We start from the raw sequence: 24,778 nt of genomic DNA, 5'->3' as shown, positions 1-24,778 counted from the left end.
ATTTTGGTGCTGCCATTGGTTTTTGGGGTTTCCTTATAACCGCATAACCTTTGGTGGTGCTATTTGAGGATCCAACCAGCCTCTGGGCTGATGACCTAACAGACAGACGGCCACGATTTATACCAAATATAGCCCGTACTGACAGCCTGTCATACATAATTACGTAGATAATAATAATAATGATAACACCTACTAATCGAGCCCGATATTTACCCATGGGTTTAGAGAATTGTTTCCAACTTATACTAGTCCATTACACACTTGCATCATGTCCTCAAGGTAACGAGTTCTATTCAGCCTGAAGTTGATAGCGTTTGAGGGTCTCTAACGCCGTGTCGTTGGGTTCTAACACGTTGAAGAACATTTTTAGGACAAAATTCCGGCATCCAGTCGTCTTTTAAAATCTGACACGTTAAACAAATAACAATGGTAGAAGCTGGTGTTGATGAGTTAGTTTCTACAGCATTAATGCCATCTAGTGGCAACACATCTCAATAGTCTGCCAGTGTAACGTCATTATTGAGATACTGTAGGCATCACAGTTTATTTTCTTCCAAACACCTAACACCATGGCTCAACATCCGACTACCAAGCGACCGAAGGCCTGCAGATTATGAGGTGCCGTGTGGTCAGCACGACGAATCCACTCGGCCGTTATTCTTGGCTTCCTAGACTGGGGCCTCCATCTCAAAGTCAGATAGCTCCTATATTGTAATTACGTAGGGTGAGGGACCTCGAACCAGCCCTCAGATGCAGGTAAAAATCCCTACCGGGCTAGTTTGTCGTGCGGTTAGGAGCGCACAGCTGTGAGCTTACATCCGAGGGGTTCGACCCCCCACTGTCGGCAGCCTTCAAGATGTCTTTCCGTGGTTTCCCACTTTTACATCAGGAAAATGCTGGGGTTGTACCTTAATTAAGGCAACGACTGCTTCCTTCCCACTCCTAATCCTTTACTATACCATCGTTGCCAGGCGGGCCTCCGAGTAATAGGCAGGCACGCTACCCCTAAACGGCGGGACGGATCTGTTTTCTTCCAGCTCAGTGATACTAAAGCAGTTGAGTCCTTGGCTTCCAACCTTTCCTTTATGTTTCCTTTTTCCCTCACTGTTCTTCCTCGCAGAGTTGTCTGTGGAAGTTCTGAGTCTATGGAATGTTTAACATGCCCAAATGTATCGTACAATTTGTTTAAATTTTCTGATAACATGTTCTCTGCTAATGACATATATTTTCGTTTTATTTCAGATCCTGCACGTGATTTCCTGTCGATCCTATCAACTTTTTCTGGACGAAGGTAGCAGGTAAGTACTGTATGTCATACCAAAATGTGCCTACATATGTGTTTCCTTCTTATTTTAAATTAAGAGCTGATAACAACCCCGTTGCACTTGTTAGCCCTTGTCGAACTTTCCGTGGTTTCCCACTTTTACACCAGGAAAATACATTTCTCAGTAGACGTCTTTGTAGTAACGGACCTGGTTACCTTGAAGGAATACGTAGCCTTCCACTTTCGGGAGTAAGCTCAAGCTAGGTCTGCCTCTGTGGTGTAGTGGTTAGTGTGATTAACTGCCACTTTCGCAGGTCCACGTTCGATTCTCGGCTCTGCCACGATATTGAATCCCTCCCTGCCATTTGACATTTAAATTTGTTTACACGAGAAATCCGTGTCATGAAATATCAATAAAATATTAACTTAAGAATTACAGTGATAATAATCAATATGCTAGCAGGCGAAAATCTGACATTACAACTCAGTAATTAAACCGGAAGGATTTTACGCTGCAGGTGCTTTATTTTAAGTAAAATAGGGGAGCTGAAAGAACTCGAGAAGAAGAAAAGGAAGATTCTGAGTAAAATGCTGGGACCACAGAAGACTGCTGATGGTACTTGGAAGAAAAGGAGAAAAGAGGAGATATATAAGTACATTAAAAAGATCCCGGACACAACGCGGAAACGGAGGCTGGAATTCTACGGATACCTAGTATAAGAATGGATGACAAACGACTGACCAAAAAGACCTTCAGATACATCATGGGATTAAAAGCCACTGCCAAGTGGGTAGAAGGGGTCAAGAAGGATTCAGAAGAAGTTGGAATTACTCTAGAGATGATCCACAATAGAAGAGAGCTCATATGAATAGTCGACAGATCATTTGAAGAGGAATCACTCAAAAGGAGACCCAAACGCATCAGTTCCGAAGGGAAGAGAAGAGAAGAGAAGAGAAGAGAAGAGAAGAGAAGAGAAGAGAAGAGAAGAGAAGAGAAGAGAACCAAACAAGACTTTACGACACTGAGAGCTTCACCAAAGATCGTTAATATAACAACAGCAATGCCATGAAGTAGGCCTACCAAGAGTTTTAACCACCCTTCAAAAATCGACTACTTCAGCTGGGTTCAAACCCAGGAACTTCGGATCAAGAGTCTATGGAGAAGGAGAAATAATAATAATAATAATAATAATAATAATAATAATAATAATAATAATAATAATAATCAAAAAGATCCGCATCCCTTATAGAAATTGCTTGTCCAATCACCTCCAATCTGCAAACAACAATAGCCACAAAGATATCAAAATACACAGAAATGGCAATAGAAATACAACGCCTGTGGAAACTAGAATCAGTCACCACAGTTCCAATAGTAATAGCATGTACCGGTGTTATTCCAAAATGCTTGCACAGCTCTTTGTCCGCATTAAACCTGCATCATCACACATACGTAGAACTACAGAAAGCCACCCTCCTGAGCACCTCCCACATTGTGAGAAAGTTCCTAGGAACGACTTTTCCTCTGACTCACGCCAAACAGCATGAAGTTCCAGGCCCCGCAGTTCCAGTAATACTGAAGAACAGATTCCCAAAACGGGGACATAAGAAGTCTGAAGTTGTTTGTATTTATTGTATAAATGTATATGTTGTAATTATTTCTGTTGTAAATATTTGTACATATAGGCCTATGTACCTGTAGTTTCATAATCAAGAGGGTGACGCCTTGCTTAGGCCGAGTCAGCCCATTATGTTACCGGCACAAGCCGAGCCTTCTTAAATTTATAATAATAATAATAATAATAATAATAATAATAATAATAATAATAATAATAATAATAATAATAATAATAATTCTTCACCGGGACAAAATCCGGCATTCCGGTGTCTTCGGCAATTGAAGAGGTATAGAACGCCCTTTCGGAGGGCAATTTCTCCTCTCTAGCGACTGAAGGCACATAGTACGAATACTCACAAAAGAATCTGTACTAAATACCGGAATACGTTACGTGAAGGGCTAACGAAGATCTTTGATTGACTTGCAGCCTTCCTCTTATCCTAAAATGGGCATAACTCACACTGAAGCCGGCGGCTTTCAACATTCCTTGAATACTTCGTCACTTACACAAACAATGCAGTCATCAGGAGAGCGAATACAGAGGAAAGACAAGAAGTTCGTCAACAGCCTAAACTCATATCCGTGATGCCGGATAGAAAATAGCTAAAGTCACCTCATGCAAGTGATGACCTATTCTCTTATGCATTTCGTATGCCATTACTCGTTTCTTCCTTTCTTTTTTTTTTCTTTTACCGGGTGAGTTGGCCGTGCGCGCAGCTGTGAGCTTGGATCCGGGAGATAGTGAATTCGAACCCAGTGGCGGCTCGTGGATATCAGCAGTGGGGGGCGCGCCTTACTTTTATAATTCCACAAATATCTCAAGTTCTTCAAACCATGTTATCAAGATACACACTTCGAACACTATACGGCGCAATGCATATGCAATTGTTTTGATTATTATTATTATTATTATTATTATCTGCCTGTTAATTACCTGCCTGGTGTGAAAATGGGAAACCACGGAAGACCATTTTCGGGGCTGCCGACAGTGGGGTTCGAACCTACTATCTCCCGAATACTGGATACTGGCCGCACTTAAGCGACTGCAGCTATCGAGCTCGGTTTGTTATATAGTCACGAGAATTAATTTGTCTGTGGAAAGCCCTATTTTCAGTGTCATTTTTCTTGGTCTCCGATTTTTTCAACAAGAAGTCTACCACACTCCTTCAGTTCGACTTTCTACTCGATAGAAAGAGAAGAAAACGTTAGTTCTTTAATATGTTCGACGGTAATCATACCGTACGAAGTGCAAACATAACACTACGCCTACATATATATCACAACCTTCCTTTTCACAGTCACCTCACGAGATCATTCATCAACACAAAGCTAAACATCGCGCTCTCCAGTGAGTATGACCAACATGAGTCAAGTGCGAGGAGACTAGTTACGCTCCTTACTCGTTTCGTTAGTTAATAGTCCTAAAAATTACAAGACTATTTTAAACATATACCGACACATTTAACTCACGTAAGTGCCTGAGTAAAGTAGTTCCTATTTTTAGGAGAGAAATGGCACAAACTGACCCCTGTTAAATAGAAATAAAATCACGAATGTTTCGGGTAGGTTGGCTACAACGACAGGCCGCGGCAGAAACGCGCCGGAATCTCCGCTAGAACAGCACATCTCCACTCTGGCTCTGATTGGCTCCCTCAAGGCCAGTCAAGCGAGACTCGCAGTATTTGGTCCGCTATGAGAGAGCGCCCTCCTGCGCAGGGCCAGCAGCGTATCGGGCCGCAGTACAGTACAACTCGCGCCCTTGATTAGAATCTTATAGTAAAATATAAAATATTTCCCTTGTTAACATTTAAGATTAAAATTCCCGAATTTAATGGAACCCCGTGGGGGGCGCGCGCCTTAGCGCCTCCCAAACGAGCCGCCACTGTAATCGAACCCCACTGCCGGCAGCCCTGAAGATGGTTTTCCATGGTTTCCCATTTTCACACCAGGCCTTTCCTGTCCCATCGTCGCCATAAGACCTATCCGTATCGGTGCGACGCAAAACAAATAGCAAACAAAAAATCCTTTCTTAATTCGTTTACCATTCATGGTTGGTTTTTCCTTCGGACTCAGCGAGGGATCCCACTTCTACCGCCTCAAGGGCAGTGTCCTGGAGCGTGAGACTTCGGGTCGGGCAATAAAACTGGGTAGGAGGACCAGTACCTCGCCCAGACGGCCTCACCTGCTATGCTGAACAGGGGCATTTTGGGGGATGGGAAGATCGGAAGTATAGACAAGGAAGAGGGAAAGGAAGCGGCCGTGGCCTTAAGTTATGTACCATCCCAGCATTTGTCTGGAGGAGAAGTGGGAAACCACGGAAAACCACTTCGAATATAGCGGATGTGGGAATCGAGCCCCTCTCCACACACTTGACCTTCCGAGGCTGAGTGGACCCCGTTCAAGCCCACGTACCACTTTTCAAATTGCGCGGCAGAGCCGAGAATCGAACCCGGGCCTCCAGGGGTGGCAGCTAATTACACTAACCACTACACCATAGAGGCGGACCCCTTGATATGTTATTCTTTTATGCAGTTCTTATGTAAATTATTCATTTAATTTTCAAAATCACTTACGTTAATTCTGTAGTATGATGAATATACTACGGAACAGTTACGACATTTGTTCCTAAATGAGTATTAACTATTAAAATATATAATATAATTCGTTTCGATTAAAATGGGAAGTAGTGGTTTTGGTGAGGAGACGGAAGTTCCAAAAGACGAATCATAAATGAAGACCAGTAGAAGAAGCTGTATCGAAGTTATTGCCAGAAAAATCAAAATGTAAACATGAAGATAAAATGGAATTCCAGAGGTTAACCTGAGGCAAATACTCGTATAGAGGAGGATGGATTAGGAAATGGAATAATTTCCCAAGGGAGATGTTCGATAAATTTTGAAATTCTTTGAAATAATTTCAGAAAAAGGCTGGGTAAACAACAGATAGGGAATCTGTCACTTGGGCGAACTGCTTCAAACTCATATCAAGGGTGACTGATTGATTGATTGATTGATTGATTGATTGATTGATTGATTGATTGATTGATTGATTGATTGATTGATTGATTGATTGATTGATTGATTGATTGATTGATTGATTGATTGATTGATTGATTGATTGATTGATTGATTGATTGATTGATTGATTGAAAAGTAATTCAATGAAATTCTGTACTGTATACGTAAATTCTAAGAAATTATGTTCAAAATTTGATCCAAAATAGCACTGCAAATTTTATTAAGTGTTGCTTTATTTATGTAACAACTTAAGTCAGCACAGTTACAGCCTTCCTTAAACAATCACATTAGTGTGCTAATTGTTGAAAAGCTTATTTCTGTGCTCTGCAGTAGTTTTTCCAGCTTGCAGCTGGATGTACTACTAAATGTGTTGTAATGCGTAGGGAAACATTGATAATGTTAACTGACTGTGTAGCTGTATGAATTCCAATGATGTTAAACTTACAGGTTTATTGACAAAATAGGCATAAACTCGGGTATTCTTCAAAAATGTATATTTCTGTTATTAAACCAAATAGTTGTGCTTAAAATTCACCAATTATATTGTGAAAACAAGTGAATGGTAATAAATATTATATTATTACAAACATTTTGAAGAAAAATGTACAGGTGTATTTATGATGAATTGGCTTAAGTCAAGTCAGGGGTATAGCTGGGGGTGGGGGTTACTAGGGGTTAGAAAAACCCTCCCTCCTCTGTGGAAAGTTTACAAAAAGGAAATACACAGAAACTGACAATAAAAAATAAACATTAAGAGGCATAATTGTAGAACCAACAGATCTGTTAATCTATTTTCTAAGAAACCTCGATAAAGTTGGATTTTAGATTGTAAACAGTACATTTGCAGTAAAAGTGTTGACCTTGATCGTGTTGTTCTTGTTCTGTATTTTAGTGTAAGATTTTGTAATGTATTGGTACTGCAGTCTGAATATCAACATAATTATTTTGTATCAGTGTCCTTATAATGGCGCACACCACACAGGCACCAGCAGCTTAATTGTGTTCTATCATCATTTTTAACTATAACCATCACCCCCACCTCCACTGGCCGATCCTGGCTACGCTACTGAGTTAAGTATTCTTCAAACATATTCATATGCTTCTGTTATTAACTACATAGTTGAGGTAGAAACATTCACTGTCAGAACTCGCTAAAAGTGTGGTGGGGAAAAAAATTCATATACATAAAATTTTCATCAATGATTCTTGGGAAGATTTATTTAGTTTTTCATATTTCCCAACGATTGGCTATTTTGAATAATGTCATTTCGTAAATAACCTATTCTATTAACACTGAAATTCAGAAGAGAATAAAACAAATAACTAGAATGTAGGTGCATTGTGGGGCCCCATAAGTTATACCTTATTCCGCCATTCAGAACTCTTATCATCCACTGTCGCTTGTTACCGGCGGCCAGTGAGGTAAGACCTGTAGAACTGCAAAGTTCTTGTGTTAAATTGCACTGAAGTATATGGAGGTTAACCGTATGGAACGCACTACTGTTCCAATAAAGTAAGTAATGTCACGTTTCGTTCGTCTGTTGCATGTCTGATATCGTCTGTCACTCACATTGCTAGAGTATGTTCTCTCTTAAAGCCTGATTGAAAGGGGTCAAGGAGTGTGTGCTTGGTCAGATATTCCGTAACTTGTAAGTGAACCAGTCCTTCAAGTACTTTTGAAAGGGTTGGAAGAATGTATATTGGCCGATTATCTGATAGAGAATTTAATAACGAGTTTTTCGGTATATATTCCATTTGTCAAATAGTGGTTGAAAATATGAGTGAGTATTGGCAGCAAGTCCTCGATGATATTTTTAATCAATGATACGGAGATACCGTCAGAGCCTATAGCATTAGATGTAATTGAATTTAGCACATCCTTGACATCGTTCCAGCTGCCAGATCGAAAAGTGAACTCACCACGTTGAGGTTGATTGTCAGGCTTTAGTGACGATATGGAAAATGGCTATTTAAGGAGAGTCATGACTGAAATTTTGAATTCCTACAATTTACGACTTATCATAACCAAATTTAAAACGCAAGGACGTATTAATAAGATATAGCACCACACAAGATTTGGAGTAGATTAGTTAATTGGTTGCAAAGTTATTGACAAATAAGTTTTAATTGTATATGTTGCACGGAAAATACTGCTTGCGGGACAGTTTTCATTTTTGTGGACTAAAACTTGGCAGACTTGTCAAAAATACCCATATATTTAGGAACAACCCTGGGTTTTGCGTCAGGTATAAACTATTGGAGACTTTTTTTCAATTTTTCATTGTTTACTCCATAGGCCAGGGCCTCCCAAACGCCTAATTTCTCACGCGTGCAAACTGAGGCGCAGAGGTCGTGTGCACCGTGCATCGGTCCCACTCGGCTCGGCTCGGACCAGCGCGTCGTCTCTGGGCGACTCGGCTAAGTTCGGCTCAACTCAGCTCAGATTTGGAGCGCTACGGAGCAAGTGAGGAAGAGGGAGACAGGCGTGGGGAAAGAGAGAGACAGCGCTATTGCTCCAAATCGAGGAGTAGGGGTCTGCACTCTGGTCAACCAAGCGCAGTCGTCTTTTGCACCGTGCAATGCACTGGTGCATGCACCCTGAGTGGCCCTGCCATAGGCAAAAACCGAGTTTCGTGCTATTTCAGGAGTAAAATTTTGAAGTTAATATTGAACTGATAATAACTTTTAATTCCTGTACATATTCAAACATTCTCTGAAAATTTCGGGTGAATCCGATAAGAACTCTGCAACAAGGAGCATTTTATGCTTGGCAAAGAGCTGAAAAGGTTTTAAGGTAGATAAAAGCAATTTAAAGTTTTAAAACTGCCCTTGTATGTAAATTACTCCCTCAGGTGTCATTCTTCGATTACACATAGCGCAGGCCTACTACAGGGGTATTATAGAAATGGTAGCCCGAAAGAAAGGGGCGCAGGCTAGTTCTATATACGCCGAAGCGCTACATTTTAAATCCTGCATTGAGAGCTTTAAAAACGACGTTAGGGAAAAACTGATGAGAGGGTTTGAAAGTGGAAGAATTTGAGGGATTTAAGGTTTAAAAAAATGAAAATGTGATATTTTGGTCAAAAATCGCAAAATGAAAATGTGATATTTTGGTCAAAAATCGCAAAATGAAAATGTGATATTTTGGTCAAAAATCGCAAAATGAAAATTTGATATTTTGGTCAAAAATTGCAAAAATGAAAATTTGATATTTTGGTCAAAAATCGCAAAATAAAAATGTGATATTTTGGTCAAAAATCGCAAAAAGAAAATTTGATATTTTGGTCAAAAATCGCAAAATGAAAATGTGATATTTTGGTCAAAAATCGCAAAATGAAAATGTGATATTTTGGTCAAAAATTGCAAAATGAAAATTTGATATTTTGGTCAAAAATCGCAAAATGTCAGTCACGACTCTCCTTAAGTCACCAAGTGAGGTGGTTGAAACATGCTGCTCTACAGTTTTACCTATGCCAATTGACCGCAGTATTTTTCCAGGTCTGTGTCCAGTTATTGCGTCCGATTAACTGCTGGAAGTAGCTCCAATTATCAACCGGCTAGACATTTACTGCTCCTAATTAGTCACTTAGATCTATTTTTAAATACTATTGTGTATCGTCCGAAGTCCTCTTTGTCTTGTGTGCCCCTCTTGTCCCGCCCGAACCAACCGTCACGGCTGGCCATAGCAGATCTCTCGGTCGTTAGCCATGCGGCAGAGGGGCGGGTAATTCTTACCTGTCTCTTAGGCATGTTTGCCGTACAGGTCCAAAATTAGACTGTTGAAGGAGTCATTGTGAAAGTCACGTACTGTAGTATGTCCCAGGGTTTGTCCTTCGGGTCGAGTAACATAAGTATAAATGCCATGATTAATCACTTTGATTTGCAATTATTAGCTCAATTAATGCACGAGTTGAATAGTGAGGGAAGTTGACGTGGTTTGTAGCGTATCTTCACAGTGATAGCGTGCAATAAGTTACTCCTTTTTTGTCGATTCCCTAGACTCCAATAAAAGGTTTGTATTGAAGTCAGCCGTAACAATGATGTCCTCGTAGACCGAATAGACGCACTTCGAAACAGTCTGTCTTACAGTACGAGTAGGCGGTTTATAAGCAATGCCTATTAATATAGTTTTTAATTTTTTAATTTTAGTTGAGTTGTAGAAACATGTATTCTGGTCACGAGGGAAGATCCGGGTCCGAAGCATTTAATGTAAAATTTGAAAAGAAATGGTTAGTTTCCCAAATACCATTGCTTACAGGACGTGCAGTGAAGCCCTCTCACCTGACATAATACCGTTACTGCAAAAGAAACAAAAAAAAATAGTGGCAGAACTAATAATCATATTTTCAATTTGTATTTTCTAACTGGTAAACTTGTTTAGATTTTAACATCTTTCTTGGATTTTACGAGAATTACATCACATGCCCCTAGATCAAGGTTCCTTCAAGATGCCCTTAGAGGTTGGATAGCAATATGACCTACGTACTGGTTTAATTTTCTATTTTTGCTAAATGTTTAACGTCGTGCTAACACGGAAGAATGGAAAAGGGCTAGGATTGGGAAGCTACCAGCTGTGACCTTCATTAATTTACAGCCCCAGCATTTGCCTTGGGTGAAAATGGAAAACCATGGAAACACACATACAGGGCTGCCGACGATTGGATTCGGACCCACTATATCTCGAATGCAAGCTCACACCTGTGCGACCCTAACCGCACGGCCAATTTTTACTATTTACTTTTTGTCACACCCACACAGGTAGGTCTTTTGGCGACGATGCGATAGGAAAGGGCTAGGAGTGGGAAGGAAGTTTCTGGGGCCTTAATTAAGGTACACCCTCAGTATTTGCCTCGTATGAAAATGGGAAACAACGGAAAACCATCTTCGGGGTTGCCGAAAGTGGCGTTTGAACCCACTATCTCCCGGTTTGCAAGCTCACAGCCGCGCGCCCTTAACCGCACGGCCAACTCGCCCGGTCGTACATTAAAGCCATCTTCAGTTTACCATCAGAACATTCAATAAATGAAATATGCATTTATTTATTTTTTATTTTTTTACAATTTGCTTTACATCGCACCGACACAGATAGGTCTTATGGCAACGATGGATAGGAAATAGCTGCCCTTTACTAAGGTACACCGCAGCATTTGCCTGCTGTGAAAGTAGGAAACCACGGAAAGCCATCTTCAGGGCTGCCGACAGTTCGGTTCGAACCCACTATCTGCCGATGCAAGCTGACAGCTACGAGACCCAAACTACGCAGCCACTCGATCGGTTAAAAATATGCATTCATTCGGAGTGGTGTCTCAAAATTTGAATATAATATCTATATATATTTAATGCAATATCCATGATGGAAGCCTTTAACAATATAAATTACTTGCAGAAGATTTCAAAGAAATGCGTAACCTCAAAATGAATACTGTAATAGTTTTTAGATGGTATAGGCCTACTTTTGTTGGAGATTCTTCTCTGAATCTGATTCCTCGGGTTGACTCTCATGGGTCTGAAACCTGATGATGGAGCTTATGATATATTTTTGGAACGAGTTTGGTTAAACTTTATGATATCTTGCCTAAAGGAAGGATAGGGTTATATATTTCGATCGTCAAGCAACCGTCTTCTGCCCTAAAAAAGGTAATTCTGAAATTAGTTGTAATTATAATATGCTTAGGTACATTTTAAGAATTCTTAATTCCTGAAATAATTTCAGACCATTGAGTGTTAAGGAACAATCACTATAAATGCTGAGCCCTGGTATTAAGAAAATACTTATCTGTATTCCGATTTCAGTCTGTTACTTCGTTTTCTCGTGGAGTTTCAGTAGGCTAATTATAGCACGGATCACGTTGTAAAAGGGGCTGCCTGGCCGAGGCGGTAAAGGCGTGCTCGGTTCGCCCGGAAGGACGTGGGTTCGAATCCCCGTCAGGAAGTCGTAAAGTTTAAGAAACGTGATTTCCACTTCCGGAGGTGCATATGGCCCTGAGGTTCACTCAGCCTACACCAAAAATGAGTACCAGGTTAATTCCTGGGGGAAAGGTGGCCGGGCGTAAAGCCAACCACTCTACTCCATCACGTGCCGAAGTTAACAATGGTGGAAGCCTTTACCTTCCACTCCTCCAAGGGCCTTCATGGCCTGTACGGAGGTGACTTTGCTTTGCTTCATCATGTCGATAAAACAGTTTAGACTCAACAAGTTCACGGAAAGCCATGAATATATGAATATATTATGTTATCAGTAAATGATAACGCTTCACTGCGAATTTTGCAAACACACACGTCACCTCCTTATTCAGCTATCTTCCTCCCAGGTCTTGTGTTCTTTACCAACATTACGGTTAGAAAAGACAGTTTTTATGACGTCGTCGTATAGCGCATATGAGTTGAATTATGATCGTTCATTAATATGTACTGAGTCTATGCATTTCATACCAGCTGCTGTGCCGGTCGCTGACATGTTAGCATTTTTTTAAAGTGATGAACATGTATCTTCATACTCACTTCAGCAGAGTGCTTCGCCATCAATTACAAGATATGTATTCACCTTTTAATTTATAGTAGTAAGGTTGATCAAACAAGTCACCATTTGTGTTTACTTACACCTAGAGCTGTAGTTGGCGGGTGGCTGAAACTCTGCACAGATGCCCACCGCTCAGTTGCCAAAGGCAAAAGCATGTATTAGAAATATCGCACACTACAAATTTATCTATAACAGACCAAGACCAACTACAATACCTGAGACCGTAATCCAGAAAAAACACGGCGGATATTGGTGGGCGATATGAGAGGTTGATGGGAAGGTTATGCATGTTTATTCCGAGTCACCTAAAGAAAAGATCACCTTCTGAGTTACTGAGCAGTCCGGCAAAAAAAAAAAGAAAATCATCTTGTAGATACCCAGAATGCTCTCTGTCAGACATGCCAGACAGTGATTAAAGGTTTGAAACTTAGAAATTGCTTCACATGCCTTACTCGCACTCTTCCGAGTTCCTGCGCCAAAGGGCAGCACACAGCATGTTAAAGTCTCTTTTCTTCTCTGTGGTTATTATACCGCTTGTCATTATAAGATTATAAACAATATGTCGCAATGTTTTTTTTAAATTACTAAGTGAATTTCCAAAAAAAATGTGTCAATGGTTGAGGCGCTGGTTTTCTGACCCCAACTTGGCACTTTCGATCCTCGCTCAGTTTGGTAGTATTTAAAGGTGCTCAAATACGTCAGCATAGGTTTATTGACACGTGAAGGAATTCCTGTGGGACAAAATTCCGGCATCTCGGGATCTCCGAAAATCGTCAAAAATGTTATTAGTGGGACGTAAAAACATCTTTTTTATTTTATGAGTCTGTTACGAAATTATTACCGACATTGGCTTGACAGCCCTTTGTGAACTTGGTCTTCTTAAGAAGTTTCTGCCAGTCTTTCTTGTTCTCTGCCATGTTCCTCCAGTTCGTAAGTCCCAGGATCTTGTCCTCTCACAAAGCATTTCTTGATCCAATTCTGAACTCCAGTAAATGTTTGCCATGTCGTCGTAAAGAACTCAGGCCAGCTAATTCTTCTCTGGTTTTCGAGACGAGTTTGTTTAACAGGTTGGGTTGTCAGCCCTATGCTAACTCACAGTAATCCTGGAGGACCTATGTTTTCTAATAGGGATGTCTCCCTTAAGGTGCGTTTTCCAAGGTGCGATTGTAGCCGCCACGGCGGCCAAAGCCGCAACTACCTGGGATCGCCATATACGTTGGCGACAGCAGCCGCAAGCGACGGGCACGCGGGGTGTTTTCTTAGGGTACGTCCAAGATGCACGCTGGTTTTCTGAGTCAGACAGTCGGCGCTGAATGTCTGACTCCGAGTGGAAGGTGGGATGTGGCCATTATGAAAGCTGGTTGTCAGCGCAGACAGAGCTGCCACAAAAGAAAAGATATGAAATACAACTGATCAGTGTAGCATGGAACCAACAAGAGAACAGGCTGCAGCTCTATTGCTGCTAAGTGACAATGTTACAACCAAGTTAAAACGAATGAGAAGTGATATACATCCAATAAATGAATTAAGATATATTTACGGGGAGTACAAACACCTTTTTCCACAGTTACTTGTCGACGAAAACAGATTTTTCAATATTTCAGAATGAGTTCGGATACGTTTTGTTTTATTTTGTTCAAATTTGAACACAGGCTTACGAAGAACTGGGCAAATTACCACACTCAACACGAAAGTCAACAGCCTGCGCGGCAGGTTGTCTGAAACCAGAATGAACGAATCATTCCGGTAAATATCTGAGTCAGACTACCACTGCGCAGGCTTCCTGCGCGCAGGTGCATTATGGCCAGTCCCGCTTAAAAACACAGGACATACTTATGTCGACTCGGCGCCGACTGTCTGACTCAGAAAACCAGCGTGCATCTTGGACGTACCCTTAGACACGACTCCAGCCGCCAGTCGCAAAGTCCAGTCCGTCAGAAATGGACGAGAGCACGGGCGATTTCGTTAGTGGCAGGGCTTTCCTTGACATTTGAATGGAAGAAGAAGAATTGTTAATGTGGTAACTCGGCCCGAAAAGAAGGAAAGTCAACAGTGTATTTGCATCGCACTATGAGGAAGGACGCTATAACAGTTTAATTAACAGGCATCTTTTAAGTGATGAGACAAAGTTCAGGAAGTATTTCAGATTGAGTGTTTAGTTATATTCTCTAACTTTTAAAAAGTGAAATTGTGAAAACCCCGCGCAATCGGTACAAGAAGCCTATCAGCCCACCTGAGAAACTTGCACTTACTCTCAGATACGAATATCTTATTATAACAGTGTTTAGCTCAGCTGAATAAGTGTATTCACAGTGAGACATAACGATCAGTAAATCTGTGGTCGTAATAGACTTCAAGATTTTTTTGCTACTGGCTTTATGTCGCACCGACACAGATAGGTCTTATGGCGACGATGGCATAGGAAAGGCCTAGGAACTAGATGGAAGCGCCGTGGCTTCATTAAGGTACAGCCCCAGCATTTGCCCGGTGTAAAAAAATGGAAAAATCACGGAAAACCATCTTCAGGACTGCCGATAGTGGGATTCGATCCCACTATCTCCCGGATGCAAGCTCACAGCTGCGCGCCCCTAACAGCAACTTCAAGTTTAACAAACCCGCAACTTAATTGAGTGACATAACATTAATTGCACCAATATGTCAATTATTTACATGCCATTCGATCGCTGTAATCTAGGGAATGAAGGAATCAATAAACAGGCATAAAAACGATAATGCAGAGTGGGATTTGCATTTTATTCTATAAATTATGAGCCAGTAATCTTGACAAGGTATCATGACGACTCGGCTTTTATCGGCAGAGGAGAATGCTTGCGGAGGAGGTGTTGAGCAATAGTCACTTCCGTCGCAGCGACTGCGGCCGCCAGCACTGCTCACTGCACCAGTGTGGCGGCTCAAGCCGCAATTGCCGCGAGTCGCAGACCAAATTCAAACTGCGCATGCGCGGAGATGGAGACTGCTGTCGCCGTGCGGCTACAATCGCTGTTGCGGCTACAATCGCACCTTGGAAAACGCACCTTTAGTTGATGAATCCTTTTAAAGTTGCGGAAACCCGCTTTACCACCCTTGCGTGACTTAGTCGCATAAACCTTGTCCAGGAGCTGTAGTGTGGACATGCATGCATCGGACGTGATGACTGGATGGTATTTCCTGTTGCGTATTAGTACATTTATATCGCAAGAAGAGCATCCGTAGGACCACATAGGCCTATTAGGGCACATAAAAACCCCAACTAGAGTATGGTTCCAGTGTATGGGACCCTCACCAGGATTACCTGATTCAAGAACTGGAAAAAATCCAAAGAAAAACGGCTCGATTTGTTCTGGGTGATTTCCGACAAAAGAGTAGCGTTACAAAAATGTTACAAAGTTTGGGCTGGGAAGAATTGGGAGAAAGATGTCGAGCTGCTCGACTAAGTGGTATGTTCCGAGCTGTCAGCGGAGAGATGGCGTGGATTGACATTTAGTAGACGAATAAGATTGAGTGGCGTCTTTAAAAGTAGGAAAGATCACAATATAAAGATAAAGTTGGAATTCAAGAGGACAAATTGGGGCAAATATTCATTTATAGGAAGGGGAGTTAGGGATTGAAATAACTTACCAAGGGATATGTTCAATAAATTTCCAATTTCTTTGAAATCGTGTAAGAAAAGGCTAGGAAAACGACAGATAGAGAATCTACCACCTGGGCGACTGCCCTAAATGCAGATCAGCAGTGACTGATTATTAAAATTATTAAAACATTTTTTATCAGTTTGCTCTACGTTGCTCCGACACAGATAGGTCTTACGGCGACGGTGGATTAGGAGTTGGAAGGAAGCGACCGTGGCCTTACTTAAGGTACAGCCCCAGCATCTGACTGGTGTGAAAATGGAAATCCACGAAAAACCTTCTTCAGGGGTTATTAAAATTATGACTACTTACTGCACGTATGAACGTAGAATAAAACTCTCGATATATAACGCGGAATGTTGAATATTTATTCCAAACTGACCCGCCATGTGCAGACTGAATGTTGAGCATGTGCCAACGTAAGTGTACATTAACGGGTTTCTGGTACTACAATAACAAACTCCAAGGACGGGACGTGTGTACAAACAATTCTAACCCAAGGGCTCGACTACTTTCCTCAATTCCACGACACGGCAGTGATTAGCGGCTCGTAGTTTCGCCATTGAATCACAGCAATCCGGACTCGTCGCGCTAAATAAAGATATGTTTCAGTTTAATATTTTCAGAAGAAATTTGACTTCGAATTTTTTAGTAAATGTCTACTTTGTTCAACAAGCTAAACTAAAATTGCTAGTTGCTTTACGTCGCACCGACTCAGATAGGTCTTATGGCGACGACGGGACAGGAAATGGCTAGGAGTGGGAAGGAATCGGCCGTGGCCTTAATTAAGGTACAGCCCCAGCATTTGCCTGGTGTGAAAATGGGGAAACCACGGAAAAACATTTTCAGGGCTACCGATAGTGGGGGTCGAACCTACTATCTCCCGAATACTGGACACTGGCCGCAATTAAGCGACTGCAGCTATCGATCTCGGTAAATTAAAATTAGTACTCTTCATATTATAATATGAAATACGAACGTTTAGTTCGAATTTTATGCTATCTAAAATGCCTAATTTGTTCATTGTGAACTATTTGAATGTTGGGGCCTAAAGATACCCATTTCGATTTGGTTACTACGTATGTGTGGTCTTATTTTTTTGTGATGCAATACAATGGAAAGTTTGAGCGTCTATTTGTTTCATAAACATTGCAATAATTTGGATGTAAAAACGAAGAAATTGCTACCGTGAATAATTGAAGGGCTTACTTATTGGTAAAAGAAAGTAATGCAAGTTTTCAACAAGCATTTGTGGAAAATGCATTTAAAATTGAAGTATGCATGATGCAGTACTTTTGAAGAAGAAAATCTGTTTCGTTCTGTAGCCCCACATGGAATCTCGAACTTCACATGGCGTCATGACTTCGCATCATAAATTATATCTGAACAGTTGATAAACGGTTAAAAGGGGAAGAATGAGAACATTCTTTGATTAGTTTCAGTAATCGGTGACGTCACTGCAAGTGGGTGGGGGAGGGAGCGTCCACTATATTGTGTTGAAATTGAATTTGTCTCAATTAGTAAAATTAGAATGGCTCGCCATGGTAGTCATGATCCTTAAGGCATCAAGTCTTTAGATCTTATGAGCAGAGAGATACTGCCGAGCTGAGTAGCTCAGGCGGTAGAGCACTGGCTTTCTGAGCCCAAGTAGGCAGGTTCGATCCTGAATCAGTCCAGTCGTATTTGAAGGTGCTCAAATACGTCAGCCTCGTATCGATAGATTTACTAGCACGTAAAAAGAACTCCGGCGTGACAAAATTCCGGCACCTCAGCGTCTCCGAAAACCGAATAAGTAGTTAGGTGGAAGTAAAAACAATAACATTATTATATTACTGAACAAAGGGATAAAAGAAAAGGGGAGAAAATAAGAAAAGAAAATGTGGAAACGATCCATTGGCATTCCTCGAACCTGAGACACCCCCGTGGAGGTTAGGGACGCGGACCACTACCCAGATTACCAACAAGTATGCAGGTTAAGTTTAACGACCATTATCTCTTTAAAGGAAGGCCACCGAGCGAGTTGGCCGTGCGGTTAGAGTCGCGCAGCCATGAGCTTGCATCCGGGAGATAGTGGGTTCGAATGCCACTGTCGGAAGCCCTGAAGATGGTTTTCCGTGGTTTCCCATTTTCACACCAGGCAAATGCTGGGGCTGTACCTTAATTAACTTCGAAAATAGTTCACGACTTCTGAACTGGATCGTCGTCAGGAACAAACACATGGAGTAAAAACAGACAAAGTGAGACTTGAGATTTACAAGAAGTCAATAAGAAGATGATGAGTACCTGCCTGGAATGTACAAAGGCCGTGCCTAGGCAAGACGTGACAGCAAAGATTCAGTGCAATGACTGTAGTAATTGGTTCCATAGCAAGTGTGTTAATCTTAAGGAAACGGATGTGGAGTATATGTTGTCACAGGGTCAGGTGTGGAGGTGTAAACAGTGTTCTAACAAGAGGCGTACGAGTTTACATAGTGATGCGACAGTGGTGCCATCTGTGGGTGATATTTATAAATTACTGCTAACTATGCAAGAGAAGTTGGACAGTGTAAACAAGTCTACTACTGACATCGAGCGACAACTAGGCAATTCAATTAATGTTTGTCATGAGAGACTGGATGAAAACAGTAAACTTATTAGTAAACAACAGGAAATAATAGACAGGCAACAAACTATTATAGACAATTTGGTCACCGAAAATAGGCGACTGGCGAACATGGTAAACAATCTTGCCATGAGGTGTGATGACCTTGAGCAATATTCCAGGTCTAACACTGTTGAAATATTTGGTGTTCCCGAGTCTCCTAATGAGGATGTAGTGCAGACTGTCATCAATATAGGCAAGGCTTTAGACTTAGATTTGAAGGAGGACATGATTGATGCTTGTCATCGATTAAAAAAGGTCTCTAATCGTCCAACTTCTGGAATTATAGTTAAATTTGTTAGAAGGACCCATAAAGAGCAATTACTCGCCAGGCGCAAGGTCAAGCGAACCTTATCCACAACTCAGCTCGGCATGTCAACTCCCAACCCAATCTATATTAATCAATCACTTGCCCCAGCTAGAAGAGTTTTATTTGCAAAGGCGAAGCAGTTGCAACGTGAAAAGGACTATAAATACCTCTGGGTTAGTAGAAGTGGAAAGATCATGATTAGGAAGGTAGACGGTAGTCCTATACATGTCATTAGTAATAATGAGGACCTGAGTAAGCTCTAATCTCCATGCATTTCCTTATACATTTATTTATTTTTTCTTTGAAATTATTTAATTATTTGTATGTAAATATTTGCTTCTATTTTCAAATATTTATTATTCTCTACTAATATTTGATGATGCCTGAGAATGAATTAACAATTTATTATCAAAATGTTCGTGGCCTAAGAACAAAAACTGCTGTATTTCTTAAAAATCTTATATGCAGTGATTATGATGTAATTGTACTGACAGAGAGTTTTTTGGGTCAGGATATCATGGATAGTGAGTTCTGCGATGATCGCTATGTAGTGTTCAGAAATGACAGGGATCTGTTTTTATCTGGGAAGACTAGAGGTGGTGGAGTTTTAGTAGCTGTCAAAAAGGAGTACAAATCCAAACTTTGTTCTAAATATAATGATCAACGGTGCGAGTCAATAACTCTTTACATTCAGGGTCATACTCGTAAGTTATTCATAAATGCTGTGTACATTACTCCCTCTTCTAAACTGTCTGTATATGAAGGATACTTCAATTACGTTGAAAACATAGAGGGTCTTATAACATCTGACTGCCTTATTGTCGGTGACTTCAACATACCTGAAGTTATTAATGCCAGTTATAACTTTAATGAAGGATCAATGACCAGTCGTCGTCTATTTCAGTTCATCTCATATCTTGGATTAACATCACGTAACAATATTCAAAATTGTAATTTCAGGACATTAGATTTAGTATTAGGTAATATTCAAGTTGAACTGAAGCATGACGAATTCACCTTAGTATCTGAAGACTTACATCACCCTGCACTTTGTTTAGTTTTACCGCCCGTTAAAAAAGTTCCATTGCCTCCGATAATTAATCGCGAATATTACAACTTTAAAAAGGCTGATTTTTTGCGGCTGTATTGTAACATACGAGACTTCGACTGGAGTTTATTGTATTCTTTCAAAAATATTGATCTTGCTGTTGATTTCTTTTATGCATCGCTGTACAAATGTTTCGAAAACTGCGTTCCAAAGCAGAAAGTAATTCGAAAATCCAAATATCCAGTTTGGTTCACGCGTGATATTATTCAGTCCATAAAAATAAAGAAGAAATGTGCTATAAAAAGGAGATTTTCGAAATATTACGATACGAGATTTAGACAGATTCGGTCGGAATTGAAAATGAAATTACATGTGGCTTATGCTGTTTATATTCATAATTTAGAAAATGGAGTTAAGAATAATATTAGTCAGTTTTGGATATATGTCAAAAGTAAGCGGGAATCACGTTCATGTGACAACACATTTCTACTGAATGAAAATTGTTATACACCTGGAAACATTGCAAATGGGTTTGCTGAGTACTTTTCATCGGTGTATGTGAACACGGATTTTACTTATAATGTGGAACATCTTTCTTTGAATGAAGTTTTTGTTCTTCCCAGGGTTGATAAATTGAACATCACTCATATACTGGTAGATGAAGTAAGAACAGTCATTAATAAAAAGTTAAAACCTAAGAAATCCAGCGGACCTGATGGCATTCCACCATACGTAATCAAGGGCTGTGCTGACATACTGGTTGCTCAATTAACCTTCTTGTTCAATCTTTCTTTAAAGACATCCTGCTTCCCGGAAAAGTGGAAAATGGCAAAAATTACTCCAATCCTAAAGGGAGGGAACTCAGAGATGATAGCTAACTATCGCCCTGTTTCAGTAATTAATGCTATAGCGAAGATATATGAGCACATACTGTACTCTAGGATTTTCGACCATATTAAAGTAGAGCTATCACAATGTCAGCATGGCTTTATGCCCGGCAGATCTGTCATTACTAACTTGCTGGGTTTTACTCAAAAGATTTACAATGCATTAGACACAAATAGAAGAACCGATGTAATATACATGGATCTAGAAAAGGCCTTTGATAAGGTGGACCACAAAATTCTTTTGATAAAGCTGCATCAGTTTGGAGTTTCTAAATCATTACTTCAACTATTAAGTTCCTATTTAAATTATAGGCAGCAATCTGTTTATTTTAAAAGTGAAATTTCACATAATTTTGTAACTTCTTCAGGTGTGCCACAAGGTTCCAATCTTGGTCCTCTCCTATTTCTCATTATGGTTAATGATTTGCCTGGAATGGTTCGTTCCTCTGATTGTTTGTTATTTGCTGACGACGTTAAGTTATATAAGACCATATATAAATGCAGTGACGTGAATGATTTGCAACAGGATATTAATAATATTATATTATGGTGTGATAGCAACAAATTATTCCTAAATGTTAAGAAATGTAAAGTTCTAGTATTTACCAGGAAAAAGGAATATATAAATCCGACGTATTATATTGGTGAAACAACACTTGAAATTGTAACGTCTATTAATGATCTAGGAATTACTTTCGATAGCAAGTTAACTTTTAATAGCCATATTGCAAAAGTAATAGGCCAGTCTAACAAGATGCTTGGTTTTATTATTAGAAATTCCAAATTATTTACTCAACCTGAAGTTATTATTAAGTTGTATACAAGTTTAGTACGAAGCAAGTTAGAATATTCGTCGGTAATCTGGGACCCCCTTTATAAGGACCAAACACGTCACATTGAGATTGTACAAAATAAATTTCTAAGATATTTGTATTATAAAACATTCAATGTATTTTGTCCATTTGACATTTCAACCCACTATTTAAGAAGTTTATTCAATTTCACGTCTTTGAAAAACAGGAGAACATTAATTTCGTTACATATATTGAGGAAAATTTTGAATGGAAATATTGACTGTCAAGAATTACTTACCTTCATTCCATTTCATGTACCACAAGTAACATCAAGACAGCAAGTATTATTTCACATCCCAAGATCTAGAAGCGTTCATCACTCTAATTCACCACTAGTCAAAACATTGTCAGTTTATAATTCAATTAGTGCACAAGTTGATTTATTTGCTGGCGCTAGTTTGTTCAATAAGCAAATAAAGGCCATGTTTTATTAAATCATTATTAAATTCCTTTTTGCTGAAATGCTAGGTACTCATAAGTTTTTGTTTGTGTTCTTTTTCAACTTGTTTAGTAATTTTCTATGGCTGATGTATAGCCTATATTATTATGTTTTTCAATTGTAGTAATAATTTTAAAATGTTTCCTGCTTATTAGTTTTCTGCTGTACTTCTTTCTATTATTTTTACTATTGTCATTATTTTTGTTTGATGTATTTACACTTTAAAGTCTATATGTCATGAAGGAACGTAATTGGGCTTAGCCTGTGTACCTTCGTATTATCAAATAAATAAATAAATAAATAAATAAATAAATAAACACTTAGGACGGAGAGCTCATAATTTACAACCCGGAAATGATAAAGAGGTTACGTTGTAAAGTTTCAAGGACTTTCTTTCCGTTATCTCTACACTGTTTGCCGTCCCACGCAGGGTGAGTATGAGATAAATATGTCATAGTGGTATTTCGTCTCAGATTGCCGGCTTTCAGACCGGAGGGCTGCCGAGTTACGAACATGGATCCATAGTAATGTTACGAACAAAACATCGACTTGTTTTATTGAACTAGTTTAATCGAGGTTGACCATCTTAGCACACACACATACAATTATACGCGCCAAAGACTTTTTTTTTCTGAGTTTGCTTCTCGTCGCACCGACACACAAAGGTCTTATGGCGACGACGGGATAGGAAAGGGTTAGTAGCTGGAAGGAAGTAGCCGTGGCCTTAATAATTAAGGTACAGCCTCAGCATTTGCCTGGTGTTAAAATGGGGAAACCACAGAAAACCATTTTCAAGGCTGCCGACAGTGGGGTTCGAACCCCCTATCTACCGAATGCAAGCTGATAGCTAAGTGCCCCAAACCACGCAGCCACTCGATTGGTCACCTAAGAATAGCAGCACTTCACTAATTAGTGGCTATTTACAAAAGTCTCCTCTCATCAAAGCGGGTCTTCGGCTGTCAGTTTTTGTTTGGAACGGTGATCCCCCATAATCTTGATTGACAGGTTTCAACTTTCACTTCACGTCGGTCGTACCAGAGTCGCTTTACACATGTAGTCGGGTCCGAAGGCAGTGATTGTTCTGGAGCGTGAAACTTTGGGTCGGTGATACAACTGGTGAGGAGGACCAGTGCCTCGCCCAGGCGGCTCATCTGCTATGCTGAACAGGGTCCTTGTGGAAGATGAGAGGATCGGAAGGGGTAGACAAGTAAGAGGGAAGGAAGCGTCCGTAGCCTTAAGTTAGGTACCATCCCGGCATTTGCCTGGAGAAGTGGGAAACCACAGAACCTGCCTCCCTCTACTGAGTTGATCTCCCGAGGCAGAGTGAACCCCGTTCCACCCCTCGAAACACTTTTCGAATTTCGTGGCAGAGCCGGGAATCGAACCCGGGCCACCGGGGTGGCAGCTAATCACACTAACCACTACACTATACAGCCGGACCTGAATTAGTTTATCTTCAGTAAATACACCAAGAGTATCTCCACACAGTACAAATAGACTCCACAGGTACTGCGAGAAGAAACCGAACCAGATATACCTAAAAATTAGCAGTAAGTTCGATGTTATAAACTGCAAATCATTACAATATCAATAGACGATAACGCTGTCTCTCAGGCCAGGGAGATTTGATTCGGTGAAAATGTTCGGAGAAGATGATGAGGTTGGCCGCCCTGCCCTATACTAGGAACTGTCTCGACATTCGCCTTAGTGCAGGAGGCTGGAAAATCACGGGAAACGATTCTCAGGACAGCTTACGGTGGGGACCAGCCCCTCTCCGTCTCCCAAATGCAGAGCTTTAGAGCCACGGTGGTGCCATGGACACAGGGAAACCGGAACTCACGTTGCTCGGTTAGTCGGTCGGAATGCAGAGCTGTAGAGCCTCGGTGGTTGCATGGACACAGGGAAACCGGAACTTACTTGGCTCGGTTAGACGGTCGGAATACAGAGCTTTAGAGCCACGGTGGTGCCATGGACATAGGGAAACCGGAACTCACTTTGCTCGGTTAGTCGGTCGGAATACAGAGCTGTAGAGCCACGGTGGTGCCATGGACACAGGGAAACCGGAACTCACTTGGCTCGGTTAGACGGTCGGAATACAGAGCTTTAGAGCCACGGTGGTGCCATGGGCACAGGGAAACTGGAACTCACTTTGCTTGGTTAGTCGGTCGGAATACAGAGCTTTAGAGCCACGGTGGTGCCATGGACACAGGGAAACTGAAACTCGCTTTGCTCGGTTAATCGGTCGGAATACAGAGCTTTAGAGCCACGGTGGTGCCATGGGCACAGGGAAACCGGAACTCACTTTGCTCAGTTAGTCGGTCGGAATACAGAGCTTTAGAGCCACGGTCCAACCGACCATATAATTTCAACCAGAACTGTTATTCTTGCCTCACCGTATGGCGGGTTTAGGAGAAAGTACAGACATCACCCATGAACACGATTCAGAGAAATAAAATGGAAGAGTTGCAACCCTTCTAAAAATGAAGGTACCGGCAAAATAACGGAAGGGACATGAAGGGCGTGAGGATTATAGACTCCCTAGGGCTCGCAA

The 24,778-nt window shown here is 40.8% G+C and overlaps 1 protein-coding gene across 2 annotated transcripts in view; it reads left to right on the top strand.

Moving 5' to 3' along the window:
• The window catches only part of LOC136876365 (sodium-independent sulfate anion transporter), an 812,595-nt gene that overhangs the window by 484,272 nt on the left and 303,545 nt on the right, over positions 1 to 24,778 (top strand). For both annotated transcript variants that reach the window (XM_067150255.2, XM_067150256.2), the window contains exon 3: positions 1,243 to 1,298. The gene's annotated coding sequence lies outside the window, so the exon portion shown is untranslated. The remainder of the gene's footprint in view (positions 1 to 1,242; positions 1,299 to 24,778) is intronic.

The sequence above is a fragment of the Anabrus simplex genome, chromosome 6 (genome assembly GCF_040414725.1).
Source record: "Anabrus simplex isolate iqAnaSimp1 chromosome 6, ASM4041472v1, whole genome shotgun sequence".
NCBI lineage: Eukaryota > Metazoa > Arthropoda > Insecta > Orthoptera > Tettigoniidae > Anabrus > Anabrus simplex.
The sequence above is the reverse complement of the archived record's forward strand: the minus strand, read 5'-3'. Positions and strand labels throughout refer to the sequence as shown.